Source organism: Mus musculus, chromosome 11, assembly GCF_000001635.26.
Source record: "Mus musculus strain C57BL/6J chromosome 11, GRCm38.p6 C57BL/6J".
NCBI lineage: Eukaryota > Metazoa > Chordata > Mammalia > Rodentia > Muridae > Mus > Mus musculus.
Window position 1 is genome coordinate 29,328,223 of NC_000077.6, and position 20,995 is coordinate 29,349,217.

General features: G+C 41.5%; 1 non-coding gene and 1 pseudogene across 1 annotated transcript; one reads left to right on the forward strand and one right to left on the reverse strand.

Annotated features, from left to right (window-relative positions):
* On the reverse strand, positions 5,058 to 6,035 carry Gm12085 (predicted gene 12085; annotated as a pseudogene).
* Gm23109 lies at positions 6,712 to 6,837 on the forward strand. Its single transcript, XR_003949950.1, has one exon. It is a non-coding gene; the product is annotated as a U6atac minor spliceosomal RNA (small nuclear RNA).
* The last annotated feature ends 14,158 nt before the right edge of the window (positions 6,838 to 20,995 follow it).

Below are 20,995 nucleotides of genomic sequence, written 5' to 3' on the forward strand. Positions count from 1 at the left end.
TGTTTATCAGGTTTAGGAGTTCTCTGGTGGAATTTTTAGGGTCACTTATATATACTATCATATCATCTGCAAAAAGTGATATTTTGACTTCCTCTTTTCCAATTTGTATCCCCTTGATCTCCTTTTGTTGTCGAATTGCTCTGGCTAATACTTCAAGTACTATGTTGAAAAGGTAGGGAGAAAGTGGGCAACCTTGTCTAGTCCCTGATTTTAGTGGGATTGCTTCCAGCTTCTCTCCATTTACTTTGATGTTGGCTACTGGTTTGCTGTAGATTGCTTTTATTATGTTTAGGTATGGGCCTTGAATTCCTGATCTTTCCAAAACTTTTATCATGAATGGGTGTTGGATCTTGTCAAATGCTTTTTCTGCATCTAACGAGATGATCATGTGGTTTTTGTCTTTGAGTTTGTTTATATAATGGATTACATTGATGGATTTTCGTATATTAAACCATCCCTGCATCCCTGGAATAAAACCTACTTGGTCAGGATGGATGATTTCTTTAATGTGTTCTTGGATTCGGTTAGCGAGAATTTTATTAAGGATTTTTGCATCGATATTCATAAGAGAAATTGGTCTGAAGTTCTCTATCTTTGTTGGATCTTTCTGTGGTTTAGGTATCAGAGTAACAGTGGCTTCATAAAATGAGTTGGGTAGAGTACCTTCTACTTCTATCTTGTGAAATAGTTTGTGCAGAACTGGAATTAGATCTTCTTTGAAGGTCTGATAGAACTCTGCACTAAACCCATCTGGTCCTGGGCTTTTTTTGGCTGGGAGACTATTAATAACTGCTTCTATTTCTTTAGGGGATATGGGACTGTTTAGAAGGTCAACTTGATCCTGATTCAACTTTGGTACCTGGTATCTGTCCAGAAATTTGTCCATTTCGTCCAGGTTTTCCAGTTTTGTTGAGTATAAGCTTTTGTAGAAGGATCTGATGGTGTTTTGGATTTCTTCAGGATCTGTTGTTATGTCTCCCTTTTCATTTCTGATTTTGTTGATTAGGATTTTGTCCCTTTGCCCTCTAGTGAGTCTAGCTAAGGGCTTATCTATCTTGTTGATTTTCTCAAAGAACCAACTCCTCGTTTGGTTAATTCTTTGAATAGTTCTTCTTGTTTCCACTTGGTTAATTTCACCCCTGAGTTTGATTATTTCCTGCCGTCTACTCCTCTTGGGTGAATTTGCTTCCTTTTTTTCTAGAGCTTTTAGATGTGTTGTCAAGCTGCTAGTATGTGCTCTCTCCCGTTTCTTCTTGGAGGTACTCAGAGCTATGAGTTTCCCTCTTAGAAATGCTTTCATTGTGTCCCAAAGGTTTGGGTACGTTGTGGCTTCATTTTCATTAAACTCTAAAAAGTCTTTAATTTCTTTCTTTATTCCTTCCTTGACCAAGGTATCATTGAGAAGAGTGTTGTTCAGTTTCCACGTGAATGTTGGCTTTCCATTCTTAATGTTGTTATTGAAGATCAGTCTTAGGCCATGGTGGTCTGATAGGATACATGAGACAATTTCAATATTTTTGTATCTGTTGAGGCCTATTTTGTGACCAATTATATGGTCAATTTTGGAGAAGGTCCCGTGAGGTGCTGAGAAGAAGGTATATCCTTTTGTTTTAGGATTAAATATTCTGTAGATATCTGTCAGGTCCATTTGTTTCATAACTTCTGTTAGTTTCACTGTGTCCCTGTTTAGTTTCTGTTTCCACGATCTGTCCATTGATGAAAGTGGTGTGTTGAGGTCTCCCACTATTATTGTGTGAGGTGCAATGTGTGCTTTGAGCTTTACTAAAGTGTCTTTAATGAATGTGGCTGCCCTTGCATTTGGAGCGTAGATATTCAGAATTGAGAGTTCCTCTTGGAGGATTTTACCTTTGATGAGTATGAAGTGTCCCTCCTTGTCTTTTTTGATAACTTTGGGTTGGAAGTCGATTTTATCCGATATTAGAATGGCTACTCCAGCCTGTTTCTTCAGACCATTTGCTTGGAAAATTGTTTTCCAGCCTTTCACTCTGAGGTAGTGTCTGTCTTTTTCCCTGAGATGGGTTTCCTGTAAGCAGCAGAATGTTGGGTCCTGTTTGTGTAGCCAGTCTGTTAGTCTATGTCTTTTTATTGGGGAATTGAGTCCATTGATATTAAGAGATATTAAGGAAAGGTAATTGTTGCTTCCTGTTATTTTTGTTGTTAAAGTTGGCATTCTGTTCTTGTGGCTGTCTTCTTTTAGGTTTGTTGAGGGATTATCTTCTTGTTTTTTCTAGGGCATGGTTCCCGTCCTTGTATTGGTTTTTTTCTGTTATTATCCTTTGAAGGGCTGGATTCGTGGAGAGATAATGGGTGAATTTAGTTTTGTCGTGGAATACTTTGGTTTCTCCATCTATGGTAATTGAGAGTTTGGCTGGGTATAGTAGCCTGGGCTGGCATTTGTGTTCTCTTAGTGTCTGTATAACATCTGTCCAGGCTCTTCTGGCTTTCATAGTCTCTGGTGAAAAATCTGGTGTAATTCTGATAGGCTTGCCTTTATATGTTACTTGACCTTTTTCCCTTACTGCTTTTAGTATTCTATCTTTATTTAGTGCATTTGGTGTTCTGATTATTATGTGTCGGGAGGAATTTCTTTTCTGGTCCAGTCTATTTGGAGTTCTGTAGGCTTCTTGTATGTTCATGGGCATCTCTTTCTTTAGATTTGGGAAGTTTTCTTCAATAATTTTGTTGAAGATGTTTGCTGGTCCTTTGAGTTGAAAATCTTCATTCTCATCCACTCCTATTATCCGTAGGTTTGGTCTTCTCATTATGTCCTGGATTTCCTGGATGTTTTGAGTTAGGATCTTTTTGCATTTTCCATTTTCTTTGATTGTTGTGCCGATGTTCTCTATGGAGTCTTCTGCACCTGAGATTCTCTCTTCCATCTCTTGTATTCTGTTGCTGATGCTGGCATCTATGGTTCCAGATTTCTTTCCTAGGGTTTCTATCTCCAGCGTCGCCTCACTTTGGGTTTTCTTTATTGTGTCTACTTCCCTTTTTAGGTCTAGTATGGTTTTGTTCATTTCCATCACCTGTTTGGATGTGTTTTCCTGTTTTTCTATAAGGACTTCTACCTGTTTGGTTGTGTTTTCCTGTTTTTCTTTAAGGACTTGTAACTCTTTAGCAGTGTTTTCCTGTTTTTCTTTAAGGACTTGTAACTCTTTAGCAGTGTTCTCCTGTATTTCTTTAAGTGAGTTATTGAATTCCTTCTTTATGTCCTCTACCATCATCATGAGATATGCTTTTAAATCCAGGTCTACCTTTTCAGGTGTGTTAGGGTGTCCTGGATTGGGCGAAGTGGGCGTTCTGGGTTCTGTTGATGGTGAGTGGTCCTGGCTTCTGTTAGTAGGATTCTTACGTTTACCTTTCGCCATCTGGCAATCTCTGGAGTTAGTTGTTATAGTTGTCTTTGTTAAGAGATTGTTCCTCTGTTGATTTTGTTACCCTCTATCAGCAGGCGTGGGAGACAAGCTCTCTTCTCTGAGTTTCAGTGGTCAGAGCAGTCTCTGTAGGCAAGCTCTCCTCTTTCAGGGAAGGTGTACAGTTATCTGGTGTTTGGACCTCCTCCTGGCTGAAGGTGAAGGCCCAAAACAGGATCTTTCCCAGAAGCTGTGTTGCTTTGGCCAGGAAGGTGGCCAGTTGTCTGGAGTCGAAGATGTCGCCGCCTGAGAAGCTCTGTGGCTCTTGTCCGGAAGGAGGCCGGCCGTCTGGAGCTGAGGATGGCGCTGCCTCAGAAGCTCTGTGGCTCTTGCCGGGAAGGTGGCTGGTTGTCTGGAGCTGAAGATGGCGCCGCCCAGAAGCTCTGCGACTCTCGCCCGTCCCAGAAACGGCTGGCACTCTGTATTCCACACGGTCACCCGTGCAGCCTGCCCTCCGCGGAGTCCCGGAGCCAAGAAGGCTCCCGCCGGCGCCTGTGCCACAAACCTCTCAGGCCGGGCAGACCCCCGTGCTCTCTCCAGGAAGGTGGCCGGCTGTCTGGAGCTGAAGATGGCGCCGCCCAGAAGCTCTGCGACTCTCGCCCGTCCCAGAAACGGCTGGCACTCTGTATTCCACACGGTCACCCGTGCAGCCTGCCCTCCGCGGAGTCCCGGAGCCAAGAAGGCTCCCGCCGGCGCCTGTGCCACAAACCTCTCAGGCCTGGCAGACCCCCGTGCTCTCACCAGGAAGGTGGCCGGCTATCTGGAGCTGAAGATGGCGCCGCCCAGAAGCTCTGCGACTCTCGCCCGTCCCAGAAACGGCTGGCACTCTGTATTCCACACGGTCACCCGTGCAGCCTGCCCTCCTCGGAGTCCCGGAGCCAAGAAGGCTCCCGCCGGCGCCTGTGCCACAAACCTCTCAGGCCGGGCAGACCCCCGTGCTCTCACCAGGAAGGTGGCCGGCTGTCTCTATTGAACATTTCTTTAGGTGCTTCTCAGCCATTCAAGATTCCTCAATTGAGAATTCTTTGTTTAGCTCTGTACCCCATTTTTAAATAGAGTTATTTGGTTTTCTGGAATCTTACTTCTTGAGTTTTTTGTATATATTGGATAATAGCCCTCTATCAGATGTAGGATTGGTAAAGATCTTTTCCCAATCTGTCTTTCTTAACTTGGCTGGCACTAGTCCTTTTCTCTCTTTCAGTGTTAACACATCTCTTCTGGGACAGATGTGAGCATATGTCACAAGCCCACCTGGTCATAACATTCCATTCTCCAGACTCTGTTAGGGATTGAGCATGTGGCCCAATTGAGAATCCTTCTCTGGAACTGGTGAAGGGAGAGACAGGACTTGCTCCAAAGATCCCCAAAGTAGACGGTGCAAGCCTATCACTGTGAGCAACCTACTTCTCTGGCGTGGAAGATGGAAGAATATGATTTCATGCACAGAGGAATCTGAGCCGAGACTAGAAGAGGGAAGTGTGAAAGTCCCAATGAGATAACTTCCATCTAGGCCCAAAGACAAACCCATCCAGGAACCTCATTCATTCTTATCCTCATTTTCCCTCTCTTTCTCTCTCTCCTTCTTTCCTTTCCTCCATCCCTCTCTCACTTCTTTCATTTTTTGACAGCCCATTCTTGTTTAATGGGAAAAAACAAACAAACAAACAAAAAATCAAAACACTGCAACAATAGCAACAGACATTTCTTCCAATCCAGACAGCTCTGAGTTTCTACCTTGGGAGGTGGTCTGTACACACCTAAACCATAGCATGGCCTTGTTCATAAGGCTATTTGCCTGCTCCTGAGGCTTCATGTTCTCCTGCTGCATCTTCTCTTCAGATGCAAACACAACTTCCACCAAGTCTGTGGAGTCAATGTAGTTGGCCTTAATGGCGATCACAAAGTGTCCTCTATTCCAAAGGAAGGTGGGGTATTCGGGGCCACAATCTGGGTTTGGTCTGGCTGGGCTACATTGACCAAGATTGCATTCCCCATTGCAATAAACATGTGGAATTTGTGTGGGTGCTGAGCTTCTTTAATCATGGGAACAATGTTGCTCTTCTTCTTGGCCAAATTGATGATGTCCCAGCTAAAGTAGTAGGATGCACTCAAACAGACCATCCCAGCCAATATCAGAGACGTGGGAGACTGTGGTACCTGAGGGCTGCCCCAGGGTAGAGCAACTTGGCTTGGTGTGAATCTGGTCTATGCTGCCCAGGATTACTGCTGCCAGCTTGGAGCCAAAGAGGGTCTAGGCTTGGTACTCAATTTTGTCATCTCCTTCTGAAGTAGAGACTTTCTTTTCTCCATACACAGATTCTCCAGGAAACATATTCTTTCTGACAAGGGATATTCTTTCTGCGAGGGATAAAAATATCTTCATGCAAATGCAGTTCCACCATCACTGTTCTTTCCTAACTGGTTTTCTTTTTTGCCTCCCCAGCTGTCACATCAACCCCAATTGCCCCCAGCTTGGAAGTCTCCACCTCAGTTACCCCCTCCTTCACCTCCTTGGCCCCTGAGGCCACCACCTCCACCTCGACCTCAACCTCAACCTCCACCAAAGTCTCCTCATCCACTGCCAAAACCTTCTCTGCCACCAAAGTTTCTATTTCTGGTTTTCTACACTTATAGTAGTAATGCCCATTTCCTGAGGAAGAAATTTGGAAAGTATAGATAAGTATAAAGTAAAAGGAGAACCATCAATTGATTCTCTTATTTATTTTTAGAAACAGGTTAGCATTTAGAGTTCTTCAGAACTTTAAATACTAATAATCATCATAATAGATTTATTTCACATATCTATAATTATAATAACTATTCTACATGGTTCTGATTTTAACAAATATTCAAATTTGTATGGTGGTGTTTATTTATTTACTTTCAAGACAGAATTTCTCTGTATAGTCCTGGCTGTCCTGGAACTCACTCTATAGACCAGGCTGGCCTTGAACTCATATATCCACCTAACTCTGCTTTCTTAGTGCTAGGATTAAAGGTGTGCAACACCACCGCTTGGCTATATAGTGGATTTTAAAATTAATGTATTTATTCACTTTATATCCCAATATCAGCACCCCCTCTCCTCCCAGTACCCCCTCACACATATCCTACCCCAACTACCCCCTCTCCTTGAAGGAAAATGGAGACCCCACTGTGTTCCCCCTCAGTATAGTGGATTTTTAACATTAGCATTTTTCCATGTTCTTAAACCACCTATAAAGTAAATTTTCTTAAATTTCATTTTCTAGTTAGGTAACTTTGAAATATTAAAGCCCTGTTGTTTGAAAGGAGAGAAGGTTGCCACTCCCCCTGACAAAGATGGAAGAGGCCCTTTGGCCTAACAAAGCAAATATAGTTAAGACATTGCCACCTACTTCATTACATCTAACCACTAGTTTTTAACTTGTTTGTTTGTTTTTTTAATTAAAACCATTTTGAACTATATTTCTGGTAATTATTTTCAGAAATGTAATTATTGGGTTCAAATATTTAAACTTCTAAAGGCATTGGGCATATTTTAAATATGACTACCAATTTAGATGAATACATCTCTTCATATGTGATAAACTAGACCTTCATGGGTAACTAGAGTTAAGGTAATCAAATAAATAGGGTAAATAGGATTAAATAAGAACAAATAAAATATCATCAGGCCTTTGAAAGAAAAGCTCTCCAGAATTACCCCCAAAATTAAAAATTGATTTTATTTCAATAATATATAAGAACAAGATGTTGATATCTGCCATGGTACATGATAGTTGTAGCTGTCCAGCAGCCATGGATGAACTGCGTTTATCTGAAAGTAGGGCTGGAAATGAAAAAGAGACAGGGCTGTCGGGGGGCGGGGCTCGAGAGAAGAATGAAACCAAGACAAGGTTCTGATAAAGGCTCCAAGTTTAATATTCAGCACTGTGTTTATATAGGGCAAGCCCATAGACCCCATCCTTTGTTTCAGCTGAATTATGTTGCAATGCAAGGTCAGAGGGCAGTCTTTTCTTCTAAGTTCCTGTAGGAACTTGCACATGTAACTGAGGAAGATGACTTCACCAAGGTCGATAAGGTCTATTGTGGGAAGCACTCAAGGTCAGTTCAGGCTGCTCAAGGCTGGGAAGTCCACAGATCTCTGCTAGTAGACAGAGTCTTTAAAAAACACTATTCTAGCATTTCTCTGCTATGAAAGTAATATCTTAAAAAATACAAGATGTCAGGCTTGGTTGTGACACCTATAATTCCAGCACTCAGGAGTCAGAGGAAGGAAGATCTTTGTGAGTTTGAGGCAGCCTGATCTACATAACAAGTTCTATGATAGCCAGAGCTCTGTAATATATTCTGTCTCAAAATACACACACACACACACACACACACACACACATATGTGTGTGTGTACATATGTACATATGTATCCATATATATGTATATATGTATGCATATATATGTGTGCATTTAACTTGTATGTGTAAAATAAAAGAACACAAGATACAATTGATAGCTGTTTTTTGTTTTGGTCTGGGTTTTTTTTTCAATTTTTATTAGATATTTTCTTCATTTACATTTCAAGTGCTATCCCGAAAATTCCCTATACCCTCCCCCCACTCAGTTCCTCTACCCGCCCACTCCCACTTGGCCCTCAAGTTCCCCTATACTGGGGTATATAAAGTTTGCAAGACCAAGGGGCCTCTCTTCCCAGTGATGGCCAACTAGGCCATCTTCTGTTACATAGGCAGCTAAAGACACAGCTCTGGGGGTACTGCTTAGTTCATATTGTTGTTCCACCTATAGGGTTGCAGACCCCTTCAGCTCCTTGGGTACTTTCTCTAGCTTCTCCATTAGGGGCCCTGTGTTCCATCCAATAGATGACTATGAGCATTCACTTCTGTATTTGTCAGGCACTGGCATAGCCTCACCATAGACAGCTATATCAGGGTCCTTTCAGAAAAATCTTCCTGGCATATGCAATAGTGTCTGCATTTGGTGACTGATTATGGGGTGGATCCTCAGATGGGGCAGTCTTCCTTCTGTCTCAGCTCCAAACTTTGTCTCTGTAACTCCTTCCATGGGTATGTTGTTCCCCATTCTAAGAAGGAACGAGGTATCCACGCTTTGGTCTTCCTTCTTGATTTTCTTGTGTTTTGCAAATTGTATCTTGGATATTCTAAGTTTCAGGGCTCATATCCACTTATCAGTGAGTGCATATTGAGTGAGTTCTTTTGTAATTGGGTTACCTCACTCAGGATGATATCCTCCAGATGCATCAATTTGTCTAAGAATTTCATGAATTCATTGTTTTTAATTGCTGAGTAGTACTCCATTGTGTAAATGTACCATATTTTCTGTATTCATTTCTCTGTTGAGGGACATTTGGGTTGTTTCCAGCTTCTGGCTATTATTAATAAGGCTTCTATGAACATAGTGGAGCCTGTGTCCTTATTACAAGTTGGAACATCTTCTAGGTATATGCCCAGGAGAGGAATTGAGGATCCTATGGTAGTACTATGTCCAATGTTCTGAGAAACCGCCAGACTGATTTCCAGAGTGGTTGTACCAGCTTGCAATCCCACCAGCAATGGAGGAGTGTCCCTTTTTCTCCACATCCTTGCCAGCATATGCTGTCACCTGAATTTTTCATCTTACCTATTCTGACTGGTCTGAGGGTTGTTTTGATTTTCATTTCTCTGATGATTAAAGATGTTGAACATTTTTTTCAGGTGCTTCTCAGCCATTCAGTATTCCCCAGTTGAGAATTCTTTGTTTACCTCTGTACCCCATTTTTAATAGGGTTATTTGATTTTCTGGAGTCCATCTTCTTGAGTTTTTAAAATATACTGGATATTAGGCCCCTATCTGATTTAGGATTGGGAAAGATCCTTTCCCAATCTGTTTGTGGCCTTTTTGTCTTATTGACAGTGTCTTTTGCCTTACAGAAGCTTTGCAATTTTATGAGGTCCCATTTATCAATTCTCGATCTAACAGCACAAGCCGTTGCTGTTATGTTCAGAATTTTTCCCCTGTGCCCATATCTTCAAGGCTTTCTCCCACTTTCTCCTCTATAAGTTTCAGTGTCTTTGGTTTTATGTGGGGTTCCTTGATCCATGTAGACTTGACCTTAGTACAAGGAGATAAGAATGGATCAATTTGCATTCTTCTATATGATAACTGCCAGTTGTGCCAGCACCATTTTTTGAAAAGGCTGTCTTTTTTCCACTGGATGGTTTTAGCTCCCTTGTCAAAGATCAAGTGACCATAGGTGAGTGGGTTTATTTTTGGGTCTTCAATTCTATTCCATTGATCTACCTGCCTTACAGTTTTTATCACAATTGCTCTGTAGTACAGCTTTAGATCAGGCATGGTGATTCCACCAGAGGTTCTTTTATCACTAAGAAGAGTTTTTGCTATCCTAGGTTTTTTGTTATTCCAGATGAATTTGCAAATTGCCCTTTTTAAAATATTTTTTATTACGTATTTTCCTCAATTACATTTCCAATGCTATCCCAAAAGTCCCCCATAACCTCACCCCCAACTCCCCTACCCACCCACTCCCACTTTTTGGCCCTAGCGTTCCCCTGTACTGGGGCATATAAAGTTTGCAAGTCCAATGGGCCTCTCTTTCTAGTGATGGACGACTAGGCCATCTTTTGATACATATGCAGCTAGAGTCAAGAGCTCCGGGGTACTGGTTAGTTCATAATGTTGTTGCACCTACAGGGTTGCAGATCTCTTTAGCTCCTTGGATACTATCTCTAGCTCCTCCATTGGGGGCCCTGTGATCCATCCAATAGCTGACTGTGAGCATCTACTTATGTGTTTGCTAGGCCCTGGCCTAGTCTCACAAGAGACAGCTATATCAGGGTCCTTTCAGCAAACGCTTGCTAGTGTATGCAATGATATCATCGTTTGGAGGCTAATTATGGGATGATCCTTGGATATGGCAGTCTCTAGATGGTCCATCCTTTTGTCTCAGCTCCAAACTTTGCCTCTGTAACTCCTTCCATGGGTGATTGTTTCCAATTTTAAGAAGGGGCAAAGTGTCCACACTTTGGTCTTCGTTCTTCTTCAGTTTCATGTGTTTTGCAAATTGTATCTTATATCTCGGGTATACTAAGTTTCTGGGCTAATATCCACTTATCAGTGAGTACATATCATTTGAGTTCTTTTGTGATTGTGTTACCTCACTCAAGATGATGCCCTCCAGGTCCAACCATTTGCCTAGGAATTCCATAAATTCATTCCTTTTAATAGCTGAGTAGTACTCCATTGTGTAAATGTACCACATTTTTTGTATCCATTCCTCTGTTGAGGGCATCTGGGTTCTTTCCAGCTTCTGGCTATTATAAATAAGGCTGCTATGAACATAGTGGAACATGTGTCCTTCTTACCAGCTGGGACATCTTCTGGATATATGCCAGGAGAGGTATTGCGGGATCCTCTGGTAGTACTATGTCCAATTTTCTGAGGAACCGCCAGACTCATTTCCAGAGTGGTTGTACAAGCTTGCAATCCCACCAACAATGGAGGAGTGTTCCTCTTTCTCCACATCCTTGCCAGCATCTGCTGTCACCTGAATTTTTGATCTTAGCCATTCTGACTGGTGTGAGATGGAATCTCAGGGTTGTTTTGATTTGCATTTCTCTGATGATTAAGGATGTTGAACATTTTTTCAGGTGCTTCTCTGCCATTCGGTATTCCTCCGGTGAGAATTCTTTGTTTAGCTCTGAGCCCCATTTTTAATGGGGTTATTTGATTTTCTGGAGTCCACCTTCTTGAGTTCTTTATCTATATTGGATATTAGTCCCCTATCTGATTTAGGATAGGTAAAGATCCTTTCATTTCCAGTTCTTAATGAGGTCTCAATAAAGTACTCCTTGACTTTGTTCTCCAAAACCACATCAGGTCACCACAGTAACTGGTCTTCATTTTCATAAACTCTCTCATCACTACTGTGCTCACCAAGATAAGGGGGAATTTCTGCTTGATACTGTAGACCAATCATTATTTCCTTTCTCAAATCTTCAGGTGAGTTACCACTATGTGCCCTGCCCACAGCTTATGGAGCACCCATGTACAAATCTTGTTCTGTCACTGATTCTAGTGGGACAACACCCCAAACCCAAATCAAGTCTCTTGTGCAGAATTCCCAACAGATGTTAGCAAACCAGGCCTGATGCCCTGAGGCTTTATATCAGAAGCAAGAGAAAGACTAGACAGCATCCAACACCATGGGTGTGCACAGAAATAGGAAGGATCTTGTACTTTCTCTAGTCCATGCTCCTGCCTCCATCTCAGAGCAGCAAGTACTAGCTCCCTCCTCCCCAGAAAACATTTCTCACTGGATATTGCATACCTGATGATCTTAATCGTCTTCCCTACCTGCAGACTTCATCAACCCAATTGTCTGTACACAATCCAAGCTTTACATCCACAAACATCCGTAAAGAGTTATTTGAGACTATTTCACCCATGACTACACCAATGTGCTTGGTTGTGGTTTGTACCCCAATGTCTCATGTGATGGAGACTTGTTTTTTCATCATGAAAGGTGGTGAGATCTCCCAGAGTAGGTCTCATGGATGGTGGTACCACTGTCATTTGAAAGGATTAATAGAATTTTCTCAGAACCTGGTTAGTTCTCAGAGCTCTGGCTTCCCTCTCAGAGTTCCCATTTCTACCCTGCATGATTACATCCTTTATCAAAGAAAGACTTTACCAAAGCCAATACCAGTGTCATATTTATCCATTCAGAGTAGTGAGCTGAACATGCCTTTACTTATAAAGTTCCCACCCTCATGAATTTTGGTATAGCAACAAAGAACAGACAAGACAATGGTCACACAAGATCACCCTACTCTTATTATCTACATTCTCAATCCTTCCCTGGGTTCTGTGGACTTGAAGGCCTTCAGTAGTCACTGATAACACTTGTAAGTAAAGAGATGATCTGGAGCAAGACCTTTTTAAACATTTCACTTCCACTTGCCCAACACTTCATACTCAGATCTACCTGTGACATGTATGCTTTGATATGTGAATTCAATGAACACATTTCTGAGTAGGTTTTGAGCAGCTGCCTGTGAGGATTGGTTATTCTCTCTTTGTAGTTGGACATGGTCTATTAACTACTTCAAATGTGACTAGTATGAGCAGTTGTTTGTTATAGGAATTTTGTGTATCGTCTAAATAGTGGATTATTTTTCATGTAAATAATTTACTAATATTTCCTCCCACCCAGGAATTTTTCTTTATTGTAGAACAATTTAAAATGCGATGAAATGCAGTCTGTTGTTATTGTTTGTGCATCTGGTGTCATAGTTAAGAATGTATTACCAAAAAAAAAAGAAGAAGAATGTATTACCAAGTTCAAGCCCATGAAGATTTCCCCTTATTTCATTCTGAGACTTTTATGGTTCTTATATCTAGGTCTCTAGCCTTTTTTTTTTTTTAAGGTAGGGATCCAGTATTACTCTTTAGCATGAAAATACACAGTTATTCAATTTCACATTTGTTGAAAAGATTATTCATATCTAGAATGAATTATTTTGGCACCTTAAGAAAAAGAAATTTGGAAACAGAGATATAACTCGATGGCTAAAGGCACCTACCTCCGGACCTTGTGAGCTGAGTTCAGTATTTGGGATCAATACAGTAGAAGGAGAACTGACATGTAAGGGGAGGTTCTGATACTAAGGTCTAGTTCCCTAATTGGTTCTTGATTTGTCAATAAAGAAGTTTGTGAGCCAATTGCTGAGCAGAAGATACAAGTGGGACTTTCAGGTCCCAAGAGAGGAAGGAGAGAAGGGGCTTTTCCACCATGCTTTTGAATGAGAAGCATGCAGCAATGATGTAAGATCTCAGAGCAGCTAGGGCCTGAGGCCTCCACTTCAGGCAGATGGCCAAAAATGTTGACAGTGGCTAGTCGATACAAGCCACTACATTTAGGGCAGAGGGGAAAATTGAGATAATAATTGGTAAGTACATGCATTTCCAAGTGGCTCAGCGATTGTGTCACAGAAGGCAAGCTGTAAAGTGACTTTTATCTTCGGATTCAGGGGCCTCAGGAGTGGGCTGGTAGAGTAGTCACCTCCTGGAGCTAAAGGCAGATTCAAAAGGTAGGTGGGTTAGGGATGGTTGGGAGTGATTCCAGAGCTAAGTCAGGTGGAACAAAAGGGAACCAGGAGGGGCCAGAACACAGGCTGAGGTCATGGGCAAAGGTGTGTGTTCTTAAAACTACATGAAACACTGACTTCTCCCTCCAAGTTGCCATGAGGTTTCAGGGTTCTTGCCTATGTTTCAGAATAGCTTGGGGATTGGCATTAATGCTTAGCAGAAATTAATAAACAATTTGGCTCTGCTTGTAGGGAATTTTACTCCTTCTTGAGTGTTTTGGGGAATTGGGTGATTTTTGGAATTTGTCTATTTTCTGTAGGTTATACATTTTAACTTTTTCTTTCTTTCCTTCTGTCTTTGTCTATCTCTGTCTCTCTGTCTCTGTCTCTCTCTCTGCCTGTGTAGCCTAGGCTAAGCTTCAACCTCTGCCCCTCCAGCCCCCACCTCTTGAGAGCTGGGATTGCATGTGTGTATCTCCACAATTGATTTACATAAAGAATTGAACCCAGGGCTCTTGCATGCTACTTAGCTACAACCCCAGTTTGATTCTTAGTTATATAAATCCACAAATTTTGAAAATATATGGCCAAATTTTCTAAATTCACTCAAAGGCAAATAGATAAAAAGTGCAATCAACTTTCACCTATATGTCACCAAGACGAGCAGCAGTCAGGCTCTACCATACTCTTTCATAGCGTTTCTTTCCTTTTCTCATGTTACCCAACCATGAGTGGACCATGCCTGTCTGTGTAGAGAAGGTATTTCTTTTAAAAAGCATAGAGAACAAACACATGTATGTGAAGCTAATGGCTGACTGTCATGAGATATTCTTTGCCATTCAGGAGATTTTCCATCTCTTATTCAAGATCATGTTCCCACTCAAGGTTCTGCCGAAGCATGATTGTCAGCCAACTGGAGGCACCTGGGAGCTTTAAAATGTATTAGTGTCTGGGTCCCACCCCAGAGGTTCTTATTTTATTGGTCTGGAATATGGTCTGGGCATCAGGAGTTTTAAAAAGCTTACTCTAATATATAGCCAAGATTGAGAACTTCTGCTCTAAAATATGAGTCCATTTTTTTCTATTTTTCCATTTGTAATGCATTCCTGAGTAGTTCTTAGGGGAAAAAAAGTCCCTAAGAACATCTGCTGTGAGCCATAACTTTCTACTTTCGTGGGTATTTACAAATAAGCAATGAGTTTAAAGATGACATTAAACTAAAACCAGAAACAAGTCCTGAAGTTATGTCTAAAATCAGTTGAGTTCACAATAGTCAGTCTTTTGTGAAAGAGACCTGAACCAGAAGATGGGGTGTAGCCAGGTGTGAGGAATGAAACCTTAGTCAACTAGGAAGTCTTTCAAGTTTCTTGGGGCTTCTGTTCAAAGCAGTGCTCTGGAGGTTGGCTGTGCCTTAGGAGCACCTGAAGCAGCATATTTACATGTGCCTTACCTCCAGCATTCTCATTTGATTTACCTAAGCAAACATTCATTCTCTCTCCCTCTCTCTCTCTCTCTCTTTCTTTATTCATTCAACTTACATCCTGATTGCAGCCCCCCTCCCACCTCCTTCTCCTATTCTCCCCACCCCTTCTCCTCTGAGGAGTGGGAGGCCTCCTCTGGGTACCAACTCACCCAGGGACTTCAAGTCCCATCAGGACTTAGCACATCATCTCTCACTGAGGCCAGACAAGGCAGCTCAGCTAGGGGAAAGGGATCCAAAGGTAGGCAACAGAGTTCAAGTCAAAGACACTATTTGCTTCAATTGTTGGGGAATCCACATGAAGAACAAGCTACACATCTACTTCATACATGTAGGAGGCCTAGGTCCAGTACATTCATATTCATGCTCTTTGGTTGGTGGTTCAGCCTCTGTGAGCACCCATAGGCCCAAGTTAGTTGGTTCTGTAGGTCTTCTTGATACCTTCTGCTCCCTTAATCTCTCACCCCAACCCCACACCCAAGTCTTCGGAAAGACTCCCTGAGCTCTGCCTAATGTTAGGCAGTAAACCAAACATCCTTAAGCTTTAATGAAAATCTAAACCACCCAGAGGGCTTTTAAAATGCAATTGCTGACCACACCCTCAAAATATCTACAGTAGGTCTGAGGTGAATTCAAAATTTTGCGTTTTTAGAAAATTGTTGGGTAATGCTGTTGGTATGTGAACTATATTTGAGAGTATCTGGCTTAGCGCAAGATCCAAACATTATTTTGTTGGGGAAAAATATGTACAGGTGTTGTGGTTTGAGTAGAAATGACCCCCATAGACTATATATTTGAATGCTTGGCCCATAGGGAGTGGCACTACTAGGAGATGTGGCCTTGTTGGAGGAAGTGTGTCACTGGGTGGCTTTGAGGTCTCAGAAACTCAAGCTGGGCTCAATAGCTCACAGTCCTTCCTAGTATCTGAGGATCAAGATGTAGAACTCTCAGCTCCATCTCCAGTACTATGTGTGTCTACATGCCACCATTTCCTGCCATGAAGATAATGGACTTACCCTCTGAACTATAAGCCAGCCCCAATTAAGTATTTTTCTTTATAAGAGTTGTTGTATTCATGGTGTCTCTTCACAGAAATAAAATCCAAAGTAACATGCCAGGTAACTTCAATATATATCAGGACAGAAAATTACTGCCCTAGAACTTTAAAACCTGGTCCTTTTGAATCTGGATACTTCAGAGCATGAGCAATTTCAGACAGTCCTGAACACAGTCAGTGAAAGTCAAACTCTGTGACAGGGGAAAGAACAGTTGGCTTTAACTCCTGAATTTTATCAGCAGAAGAGACACAGCTGACGAATGATTTTCCCCTCTCACAAACTGTCTCAGATCATTGAAGCAGCTCTTATAACACAGGTATATACATGTAAATAACAGTGTTTGTGTGGTATATTGAGACACAAGGAGAAGGCTGCTGATGGCTGGTAACTAGCAGAGCTGAGCAGCTAATTCTTCTGAGGACAGAGGGCAGTCAATACCACAATATCAAGAATGAATCAAGCATACTGCTTTAAGGAACTGATGCTGACAAAGTGCTTGTCTGCTTCATTCAGATGGAGCCTTCTGTGACACAAGATTTTCAAAGACAATATCTCAAAGAAGCCATTGTTACGTTAATATATTGTAGGTGGTTTGCTTCAGCGTTTTAAATTGTGAATTCATCCCTAATAAATTAACTCTGTAATACAGTTGTTTACTGCCACAGTAGCAGTGACAGAAGGACACATCCTGGGATAATTTGGGAGGAACTCTGGTCTTCAAGTCACTGGTATTTCAGTGGCACTTCATGCTTCATCATCACCCATGTGACTTTGAGGGCTGCCACTTCCACTCACTTTTTCCTCCCCATGCCCATGCCAGGCTTGGCTTTGGCCATTTTCCCAACTACTCATAAGCCACAGCACCTCTTACCTCCTGTCTTAAAAGGCCATTTTTCCTCAGCCTTATGTAAATGGGACACAGGCCTATACAATACAACATCCTTCTCCCTACTGACTTGAGTACAACTCTAACTCCCCATTGGGTCTTTATGTTCTACTCTGCAGGCTAATCCAATGAATGTAGAAACATGCCATGTTAGATAAAAAAGGACAGAAATGTGGTTTGCCTGATAGAAGTAAAATTACCTTTCTACTCTTTTCAACCACCAAAATGAGTGGCTGAGAGTTATGATTGTGGCAGAAACTCAAGAACGTGACAGTGCACACCAGTGGGACCATGGCTGACAAGAAGGAGTCACTGCACAGCAGTGGGACCATTGCTAACAAGAAAATGACAGCGTGTAGGCTTAAATTTTTCTCAACCATAATTTTAAGAACAGTTCTTAAATGCATTAACATTCTTTCTTGCCCACTACCCACCAGAGGTAGTGGAAAAGAAAGATTACTAGGATACGGGGAAGTGGACCTGTTTTAGAAATAGTTCCTTCATGTGATTCCAATCTTTGTTGTCAGGAAATCAGCAGTTCAGTTCACAGGAATCAGCAGTGACAGTTCAATCCACTCTCAAATACTTCACAAATACACCAGCATTCCAGTTCATAGTGTTGGAATAGCAAACATGAATCAGCAGTGGTGGCATGACCTAGCAGAGACAGTCAGTCAGGCCTCTGCTGAATCAGCATGAGTCAGCATGAGGAATCAAGACCACCAGGGATACCAGGAGAAGTTCTTAGCTGTGCTTCTCTCAACCAAGTGAAGATCAGTGAAGATGTGAGACCAAGAAGCATTGCAAAGCTAACTATGCAAGCAAACCCTCATCACTGTCCACTGGGTCCTATTTATACTCCCTTCAAACATCACATGCCCTCCCACAGGTCTTACCTCACCACATGAGTCTGTCTTAGCAAAACTCCACGTGAGTCTATATCAGCTTACATTACTCTGCCAATCCGTGTGAGTTCTTGAAATCAGCAAGAAAGCGGCCAGATCACCACCAGAAGTTCTACCTATGGAGTCGCAACAAATTTAATGCAATGTAAGTTGAACCAATACATGTGTGTTGTTATCAAAGAATCCTTCATCACTTATTCTTTCAAGTGCTGGCTCTAGCAAAACATCCTTTCACCAGTGTCTGCTTCAGCAGACACTCCTTTATGTGCTTGCCCCAGCAAAACACCATCCAACACAACTGTCTTTCCAAAGAACCCATAAGTTTCCACTTCAACAGTGCATTGCAGCATTGTAAAAGTTGAGGTCTGGTTCTTCCTTCTAGCCCCATTCTCCCAGAAATAAGACTCAGACTCAAAATACATTTACCTTGGCTATATAGCTAGGCTCTTCTCTGACTAGATCATGACTTATTATGACCCATTTATTTTAATCTACAATCTGTCATGTGGCCAGTTACCACAAGTCAGTCTTGCCACATCTTGGGCAAATCTCCCACGCCTCAGTCTATCCCAGAATGTCCCACCTTTGAGTCTATAAAGAACCTTTCTTAATGCTTAATGACCATAGGGTTTTTTTTTTTACTTTACTATATTTTTTATTATATGTTCTCTTCATTTATATTTTAAATGCTATGCCCAAAGTTCCCTATACCCTTCCTCCACCCTGCTCCCCAACTCACCCACTCCCACTTCCTGGCCCTGGCATTCCCCTGTGCTGGGGCATATGATCTTCACAAGACTAAGGGCCTTTCCTCTCATTGATGGCCAACTAGGTCATCCTCTGCTACATATGCAACTAGAAATATAGCTCTGGGGGGGAGGGGTACTGGTTAGTTCATATTGTTGTTCCTCTTATAGGGTTGCAGACCCCTTTAGCCCCTTGGGTACTTTCTCTAGCTCTTTCATAGGTTTTTTTTAATTGATCCATACAATATACAACATATTCTCTCTATACAATGTGATGATTGCTAACAAAAAAAGTGCAGTGTATAGCAGGGTGACAAAAGCCAACCATAATTTATTTTGCATTCCAAAACAGCTGAGAGAAAAAACTGATGATGCTTTTAGAACAAGAATGAAAAACATTCGAGGTGATGGATACACCAATTGTCTTGATTCTATCATTATATATCACATAATATGTGTCAGATATCAACTACTTATATATCCTTAAAAAGAGAATAAAAATTACATTATCAATAGGATTTATTACAATGAAAACTAGTGTCAGGCCTAAATTTTCTATACATCTGTACATATATTAGTGAAAGGGCCAATTGAGAGCAGCCAGGCAGCAGCTGCCATAGACTTGATAAATTCAACACTGCCTGTTCCTGATGCTTTATTGTACACTTTTCAGTGAAGACTCTCTTGGGGGTTGATGCAACCTTATACTGACAAAGGACAAATTGGTCTTCCTATCAGTTCAAGAGAAATAAATCTGTATGGAGAAGGCCACCCAAAGTAAGCAAGCAAGGCATGGGTGCTGCTGGAGAGTTGATTTTGCTGCTAGGCTGTCATGGTCCTAGGCTCTGTTTGTGTAGAGTGTAAACACTTGCACTATGGAACTCAACCATTTCACTGTGAAAATATACAGGGACAGATAGTGCCATCTGACATTGTACTAGCTGCCTTGGAGGGTAGTCTTCTGACAAGAGCCCTTAACAATTCATCTTATCTTGAGTGTGAACTCCTGATCAGCAGTGTCAAAAATGTTAAATATTTGTCATTGTGGATTCATTTACTACATACACACACAGACTACATACATACACACATATATACATACACACATAGATACAGTCCACAGATACACATGCACACAGACACCTTCACACACACACACACACACACACACACACACACACACACACATACACACTCACAGACTCTTAGTACATTTTCAAGCAAACCCCAGGTAAATATTTAGCTAAAGATATTTTATCATATACTTTTTTTTTATTGCCAGGGTATTTTTATCTCCTGAATGTAGAAGTGAGATTGACTTTAAAAATTAGTGCATTATTCAGAAATGGGCGAAGTGTCTTTCTATTACTTAAAGAGCAGAAAATCTTACCCAGTCATTTATGCCAAGAATGGAATTAAGCATTTCATATTCTTGGGGATAAGAGGGAAAAGGCTTTATCCATATGTACACTAAACCCAGGGATTCTGAGAATTGTAAATCTCTCACCTCCTTTTCCCTCTCCCCACCCCCTTCTTTCTCTGTGTCTGTCTATCTCCCTCACAAGTCTGTTTCTTTCAATGCACTGGTGTGATTCTCTTCTGTGATATACCTTTTTACAAAATGTGCAAACGCCTCCAGTTTTATGTCCTTTTAATCCCATCAGGTCCCAGAGCCTAGGAATCCCCTTCAAGAACCTGCTTTAGGAAGATGTGGATGATCTGTTTGTGTCACTTACTGAGCAAGCTTTCCGGCAAAGAGTTCTGGTACTCTATCCAACTCCGGGTCACTTCATTTGTATTTTGTCCATGATAGAGAACAGGATAAGAAGCTTGCTTCTGCGGCACATATACTAATAGGATACAGAGATTAGTGGGATCTTTGCATGAATGGCATGTGTCTTTATGAGTATTCCCCAGTTTGTTTGCTTATTTGAGACTGGGTTTTGCTCACTGGTCTGAAATATTGAACATAACCCAGGGAAGCCTCTCACTTGGAATCCTCTGTCCTCAGCCTCTTCTGACCTGGTTTTACAGACATTCATCACCATATCTAGGCACATTACCTACTGTTTGTTTGTATATTAAGTGTTTACTTTTTTCTTTTTAAAACTATGAGGGGGCTGGAGAAATGGCTCAGCGGTTAAGAGCACTGACAGCTCTTCCAGAGGTCATGAGTTCAAATCCCAGCAACCACAGGGTGGTTCACAACTATCTGTAATGAGATCTAATGCCCTCTTCTTGTATGTGTCTGAAGACAGCTACAGTGTATTCACATAAATAAAATAAATAAATAAATCTTTAAAAAAAAAACTATGAGGCTGTGGATTTGTTCACTAATTTCACAATGTATGTGCCACACCAGAAAGGTATATAACTTAAGTTTATG